The sequence below is a fragment of the Spinacia oleracea genome, chromosome 1 (assembly GCF_020520425.1).
Source record: "Spinacia oleracea cultivar Varoflay chromosome 1, BTI_SOV_V1, whole genome shotgun sequence".
NCBI lineage: Eukaryota > Viridiplantae > Streptophyta > Magnoliopsida > Caryophyllales > Amaranthaceae > Spinacia > Spinacia oleracea.
This window is the reverse complement of record NC_079487.1, coordinates 57,541,899-57,554,778: the sequence shown is the minus strand read 5'-3', so window position 1 is coordinate 57,554,778 and position 12,880 is coordinate 57,541,899. Positions and strand designations below refer to the sequence as shown.

The 12,880-nt window shown below is 41.4% G+C and overlaps 1 long non-coding RNA gene across 1 annotated transcript; it reads left to right on the top strand.

Annotated features, from left to right (window-relative positions):
* Positions 1-9,064: 9,064 nt before the first annotated feature.
* LOC130470457 (uncharacterized) lies at positions 9,065-12,417 on the top strand. Its single transcript, XR_008930868.1, has 2 exons — positions 9,065-11,092; positions 12,205-12,417. It is a non-coding gene; the product is annotated as an uncharacterized lncRNA (long non-coding RNA).
* Positions 12,418-12,880: the final 463 nt, after the last annotated feature.

Here is a 12,880-nt window from a genome sequence, read left to right as displayed (position 1 = left end):
GGCAACCGTCGCCCGTTCGGACGATTTCCCAACTTTTTCCTTGAATCGATACGCGCCCGATCGGGCGCACCTCGCCCGATACGGGTCGGGCGATATGCAGGCTACTCCGTTTCAGCTTAAATTCAACATTTTCGAACTTGGAGCCTTGGACCTGCACAACATTAAACACCCAAACTGTAAAATACACTCTTCTCACCTCTCCAAAACCAAAGACTACACTGTAACACACACTTAACAAGAATTATACTAAAACACACAAACGAAAGCGAAAAATACACTACCAAAAGCAATAAATGGATAGTGAAGTACTCATCCCCCGATTAGATTGATGCAATGTCCCCATTACACAATCACAGTTTATGCGCAGACAACGAAAAGAAGGGGATGAGAGCCACGACAACTCATCGAATGGGGGCACCAAAGATGGTGCCATCTGGTGTCAAATCAATTGCCTTGGATGAGCTATGTGGCGCGGGAAGTGACAGATCACGACCCCGATCATGAATAAGGTGCCCACCGTTTACAAATCTTCGGCCTTTTGGGTCGCAGCATCATCAAATAGTGCTTCCTTTCGAACCCATGCCAAAGAGTTGGTATTCCGGTCACCTCCACCTGCAAAACAATTTGAAACACGTGCTTTCTCCAAAGGGTTGTTAGAGTTAGTATGAGTCAATTCATGCTTTGACATTTTTCGAGCATAATGAAATTTTCTTTTCTTTTCTTCCTCGAATTCTTTCTCTCTTTTTTTTTTCTTTTTTCTTTTTGGAGGCCTTCACATTTTCCATCCTTCTCCTTGACCACTTCCTGCCTTTCTTCTAGCACACTATCACTGACAGATACTTCAACCTCTCCTTCAATAGTCATAGGCGGCCCATCATACTCATATCCACTCCGCAAGGTGACAACATTTACAGACTCTCTGTGCACGGGCTGTGAAGGGAGATGACCTTCGGGTCTCTTTGCAAGAGTAGTAGCCATTTGTGTCAACTGTTTATCCATGATCTTGTTATGAGCAGTGAGAGCATCAATTTTGGCATCCTTTTTTCTCAGAGACCTCTGCAATTCCAACATCATATTCCTCATCTCTACAAGCATGAGGTCAGACTGTGTGGGTTGAGGTTGTGGAGGAAACCCAGGTGGTCCACTAGACTGCGGGCTGTAGTTACTCCGCGATTGGTATGACTGTTGTGGTGGTGGTTGGTAATGTTGTTGTGGCGGTGGAGGGTGTTGGATCTGATGGTGATTCTGGACATTAGTACTCCTATATGATAGCAGGGGGTTGTTCTTATACCCCTCATTGTAAGAGTTGGAGTACGGATTGTTCTACTTGTAGGACTGGAATGCATTGCATTGTTCGATAGAGCTCCTGCATTCTTGTGCATAATGACCTTGCATCCCACAACTATTACAGACATTGGCAAATTGGGCGCTCATTGCAGCGACACTAGCATGTTGGGTGGATTGGGAAGATGCGATTTACATATTATCCAGCTTGTGATGTAGGGCAGTTACCTGAGCAGTAAGCTGTTCAATAGAGTTCATCTCGTGCTTAACACCCCGGTCGGCAAAACCTCTAGGATTCCCATATTGGGAACTATGGATGGCCATCTCCTCAATCACCTCTAAAGCTCTAGGCACCTCCAGTTGCATAAATCTCCCACTAGCAGCATAATCTAGAATGGTTCTAGACTCGTTACCCAGACCGTTGTAAAATTGTTGGATCAAGAACCAGTCATCCATACCATGGTGTGGGCACTCTCTCTGCAGATCCTTGAACCTTTCCCAGACTTCAAACAAACTCTCGTCTTCTCATTGGGTAATGGAAATTATCTCTCCCCTTAGACGAGTCGTCTTCTCAGGTGGGAAGTATTTCACATAGAAAGCAAGAGCCAAAGAATCCCAGTCGGTGATTTTCATAGCTGCGCAGTTGAGACTATTAATCCATAGCTTTTCCTTCCCACTCAATGAAAATGGAAAGAGTATCTCCATAGTCTGCTCTGGTGTTAAATTCTTCTGCTTAATGGTAGCACAATACTGAATGAAAGACTGAATATGGAGATTAGGATCTTCACCCTTTTCCCCACCGAACTGGTGTCTCTCAATCATATTTATGAGCTGGGGTTCAATCTTGAAATTCTCGACCGCAATAGAAGGCATGATCGCCTTGGGAAGCACAGACAGACTTGACTTAGAATAGTTTGTAAGCCTTGGCACAGGTGGGGGTGGTGGTGGTGGTGTTTGGTCACCCATCTCTGAATCTGTATGGAATAGATTGCTAATCAGATAGTCGGATTCAGAGTCAGAATAGTCTCTCAACTGTTCAACGAATCTACGTCGTCTACGAAAGGTTCGTTCAGGTTCAGGATCGAACGAAGTCAGATCGCTGGTATGGACAGTCCTGGGCATAAACAAGCAAAAACTAGAAAACAGTCGTGAGATCCGATCTCAAGGAACGGGAGTTCCTTGAGAAGTAAAGTAACAAACAATAATCTAGAAATAACAATTAACAACAGAAAATAAAACCGTGTCCCCGGCAACGGTGCCAAAATTTGACAGGCTTAATCGCACTCCTGTCAAAGATAAACCTAACGTTCACCAACTAAAAATATAGAAAGGGAAGCAGGGATCGTATCCACAGGGAAACAATGTTCTTTCTACTATTAAATGACTAATCTAGATTACTGGTAACAGGAGTTGGATTGGTTTGTGTATTAAACTAAAGCAAATAATCAAATCGGAAAATAACAATATTAAGGGAATCTAGGGCAGCGGTTCACCATAAATGCAGACCAGGATTGGACAACGGACAATAAAAATCAATTAACAATCATAACCAGGAAAACATGCATCTCTCGAATTTTATGAATTCCTTAGGATAAAACAACTAGCAGGCTCTCGCTATGTACTAGAAATAATTCCTATCTAATAGCCACAGACCAAAAACATCAGATTTATACCTCTCGGCGCATAATCTAAGGTTAATCAAACTCATATCAAAATAGTCCGGCCGAACAGAATTGACGAGCGATAATAATAAGCTATAGAAATTATAATCAATCAATCAAATATCATGTCCACATATAATCCCAATCATGCATTCATGGATCCCCTAAACCCTAGAAATTAAACTACTCACTCATGGTAATAAATAACAACGCAATTAACATAATAGAAAACATGATTAAAACAATGAAATAAATTAAAGTAAGAAACAATACCGAATTGAGGAATAATGAAATTATAAAGCTTGAATTTTTACTTTGAATTAAAAACTAAGTGTTTGAACAAATTAGAGAGAAACCAAAAATAAACTAAGTATTAGAAACTAGAAAAAAGATGTCCCTTAAAAATAATGGGGTTCAGTATAAATAGTTTGCCCAAAATAACACTAAAAACGGAAATAAACCACGCGAAAAACTGCTGGAGGTTGGCGTCGCCCGATCGGGCGATGTGCTCGACAGTCGTCCCGATCGGGCCAAATTCCTCCCGATCGGGCGGTTTGCGAAAGGTCCATAGCTGCACTCTGATGGGCGCCCGATCCGGACCGGGCGAAGTGCGCCCGATCAGGCGCGCACGGATGACATCAATTCTTCTTCTTTCCGCCAGATGGTCGCGTTTCTTCACAGGGCGATTTGCAATTCTCAATATCCTTCGCCCATATCACCGAGTCTAACTCTCGGGGCTCAACCATAAGCATCTAAGGCTCCCGAAAGTCGACGATAAAGGTCCCGAACTTCCTCGGGCTCGTGTAGTGGCCTAAATCACCATGAAACGGGTCTAAAAAGACCAATTTCTCATTATCAAACCTGAAACTCAAGGCACACTCAATAACACATATTAATACTAAAAACGGCTCCTAAGAGCTCATTTGACGCATAAAAGTACTAAAGGGACGGGGGTAAAACTCTATATAAAACACACATATCAAAAGCCCATCAAGCAGAAACTCTGTCTCATGAAACCGGATGTTTCCCTCAAAGTTCAAGAAGAGGTCTCTAGGCAACTAGAAGCCGGGTTTATTTGAGAGTCCAAGTGTCCATAATGGACTGCAAATGTCGTTCCAGTTCCAAAGAAGGACGGCATAGTCCGAATGTGTGTCGATTACAGAGATCTTAATAGGGCCAGCCCTAAAGACGGTTTTCCACTGCCACACATCGACATTCTGGTCGATAACACCGCAAATCACGCCTTACTCTCTTTTATGGACGGGTACGCAAGCTACAATCAAATTCCCATGGCAGGGGACGACATGGAGGAAACAACCTTCATCACTCAGTGGGGTACATATTGCTACACAGTTATGCCATTCGGATCGAAGAACGCGGGGGCTACTTATCAAAGAACAGCCACAAGCATCATGAGTGACATGATCCACAGAGAAATTGAGGTTTATGTCGACGACATGATCGTCAAATCTAAAGAACTGCATGAACATGCAACAGTGCTTCAAAAAAATTCAACAGACTCAGACAGTACAATATGAGGCGCAATCCTACAAAATGTACATTCGGGCTAACGTCACGCAAGTTTCTCGGGTATGTCATCATTTCTCGGGGCATCGAGGATGATCCTTCAAAAATTAAGGCTATTCTAGACATGAAACCACCAGCGAATGAAAAAGAAATTCGGATGTTCCTTGGAAAGTTACAACACATCAGCAGATTCATATCAAAACTCACAATGATTTGTGAGCCAGTATTTCGAAAACTTTGCAAGAGTGAGCCTAAGGTATGGGACGAAGACTGTCAGCATGCATTTGACACCATCAAGGGCTATCTTTCAAATCCAACAGTGTTGAAGCCAGCAATACCGAGTATTCCCCCCATGCTTTATCTTACAACAACTGACTCAGTAGTCGGGGCCCTGCTTGCCCAAGAGATCGAAGGCAAAGAAAATGTCGTGTACTCACTACTACAAAATAGGGAATAGAAAACACTCAATAGAGAATGGTTAAGTTTGTTAAGCGTTATTTAGGAGTATAGAGAACGCATTTCTCTCATAACAGTTGTGTGAAAAAGAGAATAGAGGACGGTTACCTTACCTAACCGTCATATTTGTCTTGCTCTTTCTTTTGCAGATTCCAAAATCCCAAAAAAATTCAATCTAGGTTAATATTATAATTAGGAAGTATAATGTGAATATGGAAGCTAGGTTTTCTGTATTATTATTAGAATTGTGAGCATGAGGAAATCAAATAAACAGAAGCTTAATTTGGTTCTTGTTTTTCTTTTTTCCTTGCTTCTGAAATTAATACGGAGTAGTTGTTTGCCCATCAAATAATAGGGAGAAAGGGTTTTGCTGATTAAAGGCAATGTGTCAAATGACCCACTTAATGTGTAGAATTCTTGGGTTTCTACGGCTATTCTAAGCCGAAATTATACCAGTTCTAGTTGTGAATTCATTGTGATTCTAACCAAAATGATGCTAGAATTATGTTGTGGAATACTAGCTTGTCTGGGGGTTTTGTCACCTGCATTTTCTTTTGTCACCTGCATCTAGGGTACCGATGTGTAGGGGAATACAGTTAAACATAATAACATGTGCGGAACAATCCCCAAAGCCAGGAAACATGTATAAAGCACAGATTAAGCAAACTTACATTCGAAGCGTGTTTTCCACAATAATCTGTCAACGAACACGAACAAAAAACTCCACTTGTCGTTCCTCTACTTGGTTCACCGACACGATCAGATCCGTCTTGATTATCGTAGCTTAGACAATCGATCAAGAGATTTGCTTATTGGGATGAACACACTATGGAGGCACAGAGAGAATTAGGGTTCTCTGTTTTCTCCTAGGGTTGTGTGTAATCTGAATTGTGATTGCCTTAATTGGAAATTAGGCCATAAGGTTATTTTCATAACCTTACTAACCGACCAAGCCATGAGGCAAGGCCGGCTAGCAAGCCCGCGCAGCATCACACGGACACGCGCAGCGAGCTGGGCCGTGGGCCGCGCTGCTGCTGCTGTGTCGTGCTCTTGGCCCGCGCGCGCACACGGCTGCTCGGCCATGGGCCAGCGCTGTTGTGTCGCCTTGCTTGCTTGCCTAGCGCGCGCGCCCATGGGCCTTGAGTGCTTCGTGCACTTGGCTCGTGGGCCGCTCCTCGTATCCGCGTTTAATATATTTCCGATATATTATTTATCGTTTCGTATACGAAGAATCACCGTCGTACGATACAATTTATTCGTTTTGCCTAGCTTACGAATATTCGCGATACGATATACGATTCCGATGCAAGGTCGTATCGTATAATGCGTTTCCAACTTAAATCCCGAAAAGCTATTAAATGAATTTCCGATTCATTTAATCCGGTGATCTGTTATGTGTCATTGGTGTGACCTTGTAGGTTCAGTCAAGAGTAAGTTGTGAGTTCAATATCCATTAGAACTCACTGATCGGAAGCATTACTCCAGCTAGCTATTCCGATCACTTGATCTCACTAAATTAATTGTTCGCAATTAATCTGAACCTTGGTATTAGACTTAATGCACCTTGGGTGAATGACATATTTCCTTCAATCTCCCACTTTTCATTCAGACAAGTGTGCATCCACATTCCTTTGATGCTTAGTGTTTACTGAACATAAGGTAAGATCCAAGCCATCCTTATTAGGTCCAGAAGTGTTTCTCGGATTACAGAGTTCAACTGTCAAACTTTTGTATAAGGTTAAGCCTAACCATTCTGAGAACGGCCATGCATTTTACAGTTTCTAACTCTCCGAGAGGCCTTGTTACACAACAACACCATATCCTATCAAAGATAGGAGGACAATCCATTCTTGCAATCTATGAATACTCACTTTGATTCATAGTACGCCCAATAACTGCTTTTATAGCCTCCTTTTACGGTGCGACGTTTAGCTAGTATCAAAGCGAACTAATTCTCAAACCAGCAGACATAATCGCTCATGTTCTGAGAAACGGTTTCTAATCACCATTAATGAGAACTACCTATGACAAGACTTTAATCTCTTAAAGCGTTCTCATGGTCAATCCGATACAAGATCCAATAAGTATCTATGCAAAAGATTCTGACATCCAGTCACTCTAGTTCAAGAAACAGAACTAAGTAATCTACTTGCAATCTAATCTTCATTAGTCATTGGTCGTCCACCTTTCAATGACCTGGATTAGGGATCCTTTGTGACTTCAATATTCAAGTTCACTTTTGGGTGTTTCTTTGCCAAAGAATCCATCTTGACATCCCATTTGAATGATTTGAATCACATGGACTTATCATTTAATTCTAAACCACAATTAAATGAATATGAAATAATAAATTTCATAAACATGAAGTGGTTAAACCAATTGTTTTAAACATAGATCTAACAGATGTTCTAAAACAATACTTAGAAAATCAAAGCCATTCTCCAACATGCTTGATTCCCATGGTTGCTACATGTGCGTTGTGTTTCACTTGTGGCAACGGTTTAGTCAATGGATCCGCGACGTTGTCGTCAGTTCCAACCTTGCAAATCTCGATTTCCTTTCTTTCAACGATCTCTCGAAGCATATGAAATCGCCGCAGTACGTGCTTGGAGTTCTGGTGGCTCCTAGGCTCCTTTGCCTGGGCAATGGCCCCGCTATTGTCATAATACAAAGCCACTGGTCCTTTAATGGAGGGGACAACACCAAGTTCTTCGATGAACTTCCGAATCCAAACAGCTTCCTTTGCTGCTTCTGAGGCAGCAATGTACTCGGCTTCAATTGTAGAATCCGCAATAGTGCTTTGCTTAACACTTTTCCAGCTTACCTTGCAAAAAACAAAGAAAACACAGCATAACTCAAAACCATACCAATGCAAACCATACAAATACAAAATCCAAGATTCAAATACAAACCATACCAATCCAAATGCAAATACAACTACAAATCTCCATACAAAATCCACATACAAAAGCCCGTCTGAGGCAAAGATAGAACTCCCTACCATGCATGATCAGTCCGATTCATCCTCGCAGTCTCAATCACAGGCTCCTTATTCCTGTTCCTACTCATGTACCGCTCCAACTCCTAGTCAAACTCTGTCCCAGGAGTAACCGGTTCCTCCTCCTAAATACAAAGGGCACTGGAAAACCGTTGAGGTCCCCGTGGGTGGGAAGGAAGCTGATAAGACTGCTGGGAAAATCGACGTTGCATCCCCATGTCCTGAAACTGGCGCATCCTCTCATACTCCTGCCACTAAGCCCAAGGTGTCCGGCCATAGCCCGGTCCCCAGGGCTGAGAACTGCTCGCTCCCAAGTGACCGCCAGGAGAAGCCATGTAAGGCATCTGACCGCCTATATAACCAAAAGAATACGAATATCTGCCAGGCTGAGCAGATGAAGAGGAAACATCCCTTCAGTCAGCATCTGAATGCCTCTGACGAGTCTTAGCGGTAGAGTCCGGGCCCAGACCCAAGCTCCGCCCGGTCTACGCGGCATGAGGAACCCTATCCTCTCTAAGGCCCTGATGGCGCTCCTATACAAAATTCAAAATTCAAGCATCCAATATCCATATACAAGTTTCAAGACACATGTATCACATAGTTAGTAAACTCACAGCTCGGTCTCGACCAGTAAACGTCTTGGGCAGCTTGACGCAATGCTTCTTCAAGGAATCAATAGCGAGCATCCAGCGGCGCACTCTTGCTCAAGGCGCCTGCACACATACAAAATTCAAAATCAATTTCTACATACAAAAGTAAAACCAGGTTCGTAATGCTCATGGAGAGCATTGGTCGCCATCCAATCTGAAGGAGAGGCCACCGCGACAGTAAACTCCACCTGTTCCGCATCTGAGTCCACATAGCGGAGGACCCTGTCAGCATAAGGGACATCCTCCGGGTCGACCTCCTCAACCTGCAAGCACACATACAATGTTCAAATTATACAAGATTCCTGAATATAAGGATACAAGGATACAAAATTCAAATCCAAAGCTTACCGGTGGCACGAAGCGGACTGTTGGAGCAAGCCTTGACAAGATCAAAGTCTCTATAGCTAGCACTTATGTCTACAAAGATATCCCACGGGAGACAAATGGAGTCACCACCTACCTCCACGCCCTCCACATAAACTCGGGCAACATCAAAACTGTAGACACCTAATTTGTGTCTCCCCTTTGGGATGATGACGGTACCATTATCCTTGTTAGGCGATTGGAGTAACTCCAGGCGGAAATCCCAATTACTAAGAGCACCTCCAACATCCAAAGTCTAAAATCCAATCCCCGAGGTCGTTCCCCTCCCGGAACTCGGTACAAAATACAACTTCCAAAATCCAATTTCAAAATCCAAGTTCAAACTAAACTAGTAGACCATCCCATTGGTTTTAGTAGGCCTTTTCCACTCAAAATCATATAAGGCAAGTCAAATTCGGGCGCCGACCCACAAAACCGAGCATGCCGGGCCCCGTCCCGTAAAACCGGAATTCAAAAACCCGAGAAAGGCTTGTTTTTAGACGCAAATTCAAGTCTTAACCTCCAAGAAAACACTACACGCCAAACATCTTACTATTCGTACGAAGGTACACCCATACAAGACAAATCAAGGACGGCATCTTTCCGTCCTTTTGGCGGCATTCAAGCCACCTCAGCAGCGCGCAGCGCTGGCCTGGTGTAATACCTCGTATTTTTAAAATATTTATAAGTATATATATTATTATATTTATAAAGAATTTTACGATTTATTAACATTTAAATAATATTTAAATGTATTTTATTTAATGTATTTTAATTAATTAGAATATTTATTATTTTAATTAATTACGAAACGAATTTAATTCTTGAGTTGGGAAATTAAATGAGTTGCAAATGATTTTTAAAGGCTTCGGGTTTTAAATGAAAAGTCCATTTCGTTTTACTAATCGAGCCCAATCAAAAGTATTTAATTCAAGTCCTAAGCTAGCCCAATCATTTAATTCCCTAAGCCCAATTCTAATTTCCTAAGCCTAACCCATTAACAATAAGGAGCCTATAAATAAGACTCCTCATCATTAATTGACCCCCTATTTTGTCATAAACCCTTTTCTCTCTTTCTTGCCCAACACTCCTCCTTCTTTCTCTCCCTTTTGTTCGACCGGCTCACTCGGCCCGTAAACACGAGCCTCGTGTTGTTGGGTCGCTGTTGCCCCCTTGTGCCCTCGTGTGCCCTCGCGCGCCAGCGCCCTCACTCCCTCTCTCGCCCTTCGCGCGCCAGCGCCCGCACTCCCTCGCTCGCTCTCTCGCGCCAGCGCGCTGTCCCTCTTGTCTCTCGCCCGCAGCCGCAGCGTGCCCTTGTGCCTGCGCTGCTACTTGCCTTGTTGTTGCTCGCGTGCTCAGCGCACGCCCTCGCTCTTGCCCCTCCTCTCGCGCGCGCGCCCCAGCGTGCCATGCGCCCTGTCCCGCGCGCAAGCGCTGCTGCGCCCTTCGCCCCTGCGCGCACACACGCGTGCGTGTGTGTGTTGTTCGTGCTCGTAATTCAATTCCTTTTCGCCCAATCACTCTAATTCGTGGTTGTTCCGTGCTATAGGCCGGATTGGTATAATTCTCTTCTTCCTTACCTATTCTATTTAAATTTCGTATTTTAAATTATTATATTAATATTGTTTTGAGTAATTAAAATGCTGGGAACCGGTTATGAATACCGTGGTTTGAGGATTTGCGTGTTGTGATTCGTTAGGTTTGTTTTAATTATTAAAGGATGAATTTTTAGATTTTTTTATTGAATAAAGCATTGATTTTTATGATAATAAACTAGTGTTATTGGGGTTTTCAAGTTAGGGTTTCAACCTACACCTAATGAGTCAATTGATTAGCATAGTTAGGTGATGATTTTAATTATGATAATCAATTATATTTTTAGATTTGAATAAAGGTTAAAGTGTCGATTTGTATTGATTTTAAAGGCGGAAAAAGTATGTTTTCGTACTAAGGATTGATTTTGCAAATTGAGACGTTTTGATTATTGAAAAACGATTGAATTCTAAAGTTTAAAGGAGGTTTTAAATTTTATAAAGTTGCTGGAAATTTAATGAACATGGAAATAATTTAAGTTTCATTATTTTGATGATAGGAGGTGATTTCTAGTTGAGTGCTCGTTATTGCAAAGTGGCCCCTACGCTTAGGTATTCAGGGTACGTACAAGTCTAGGGCGACCACACCTTTTGTCAATGACATTACATGATTGTTGATGACGTGAATTACATTATGTGGAATCATGTTGTTTTGGTGAACGAGCATGTGATTTGTGATGTCGGATTTATTGGATTAATTGTTGAACAAGCATGTTGGAATTATTATGAGTATGGGTTTCATTGTCAATCATGTTGTTCAATATTTATGCATGTATGGTTTATTTCACATGCAAGGGATGGATTATTTATTAGTATGCTATTGTACGGGATGTCTATCATACTTTGAGCCAATTATTCGTACCTCGTTGTACTATTTATTTTACCACATGTGAAGGGTTAGCTCACGTAAGCCACCGCACATGTAGGGTTCAGTTGGGAATGTCATGTATGAAATGAATTAGGATTTGTCGTGCAAGGGCACAACACTCATGTTAATATTCATGATGTGGAGTCTCACTTTGGTGAGGAGGAACATGGTAGTAATATACAAGTGTCTTGCTTGGTTGATCACAAGTCCTAAAGCATTAAAATAAGATTGTTTTAGTTGTTGTTTATTAATTGTATGTGTGTACATTGTCGAGTCTTGAGTTCGCCTTTTATAAAATATTAATAAACGTAAAGTGCAACCCGAACAAGCTTCAAAACTCTTGGAACATATATATCTTGAGTATGAACAATGGGGGGAGTCTTGCCGGAAAGCTCGTACTCCTACTAATGATACAAGACGTTGTTTCATTTATATTATGCGCAGGAATTCCGTCGGTATGGCCCGACACTCGGTATGGCCCGATTTTATTATTATTATATTTGGTGTATGGTTGGCTCCCATCACCTTTTCCTTTATGGAATATTTCTTTGGCCCGTTCGAAGCTTATTCTAATTAAATTGTGAGTCAAGACTCGAGTCTTGTATTCATGATTGATTGTTAATTATTATATGGCTTTCGCATGTTGATTAACACTTAGTGAGTGATGCATGTTTTAGTTTCATTCACCCTATGCTTGTAAGTACTCAGCTTTTGCTGACTACGTGCTTTGTGTGTTTTGGTCATGGCCTTTCCCTTAATGACCCTATGATGATCTATCATTTGCACTTGCATTGATGGGGAGTAGAATAATATAGCAGGTTGGTAGATCGGAATCATGTGGCTTGGGATGATCGAGAGAGTTGCATGTTTTCGTATTTTGAACTATTTAACTTTACTTTAATTATGTTTGAAACGTTTGAATTATTTATACTTTGGGTTTTGGGCCATTATGGTTCCAAATTGTAGGAGGCCTCAATATTTCATTAATTATGGTTTTTAAAAGTTAGTTGACATTTAATTCCGCTGCATAACTCTGGTAATAGCCTTAACCGTTATCACGGTGGCGGTAATGCTTTAGTAATTCCTTTATTTTAAGTTGGAAAATGGTTTTATAAAAGCAGGGAATTATTAGGGTGTTACAAAGTGGTATCAGAGCTCTAGTTTGAGAGCTGCTTTGCATTAACTAATAGTGCAAAGTGGTAAATCCTTAAACTACGATTGAGGAACTTTAGGATTTTCGAAAATTATTTTCCTAAAGTCAAAACGTATTATTTTGAGTACTCAATATTTTAAAGGTCAAATATCAATTATTTTTGGTCGTTTTAAATTAGTTGAAAAGTCGGATTATTATTTAATATTAATTAAAATCTTTTTCGAATTTTTTTTTTCTTTCGAAATTTTCGAATTAATTTCGAATTAATTTTATTAATTTCGGAAATTATTTTATTTAATTATCCGAATTACTTTAATTATTTATTTAT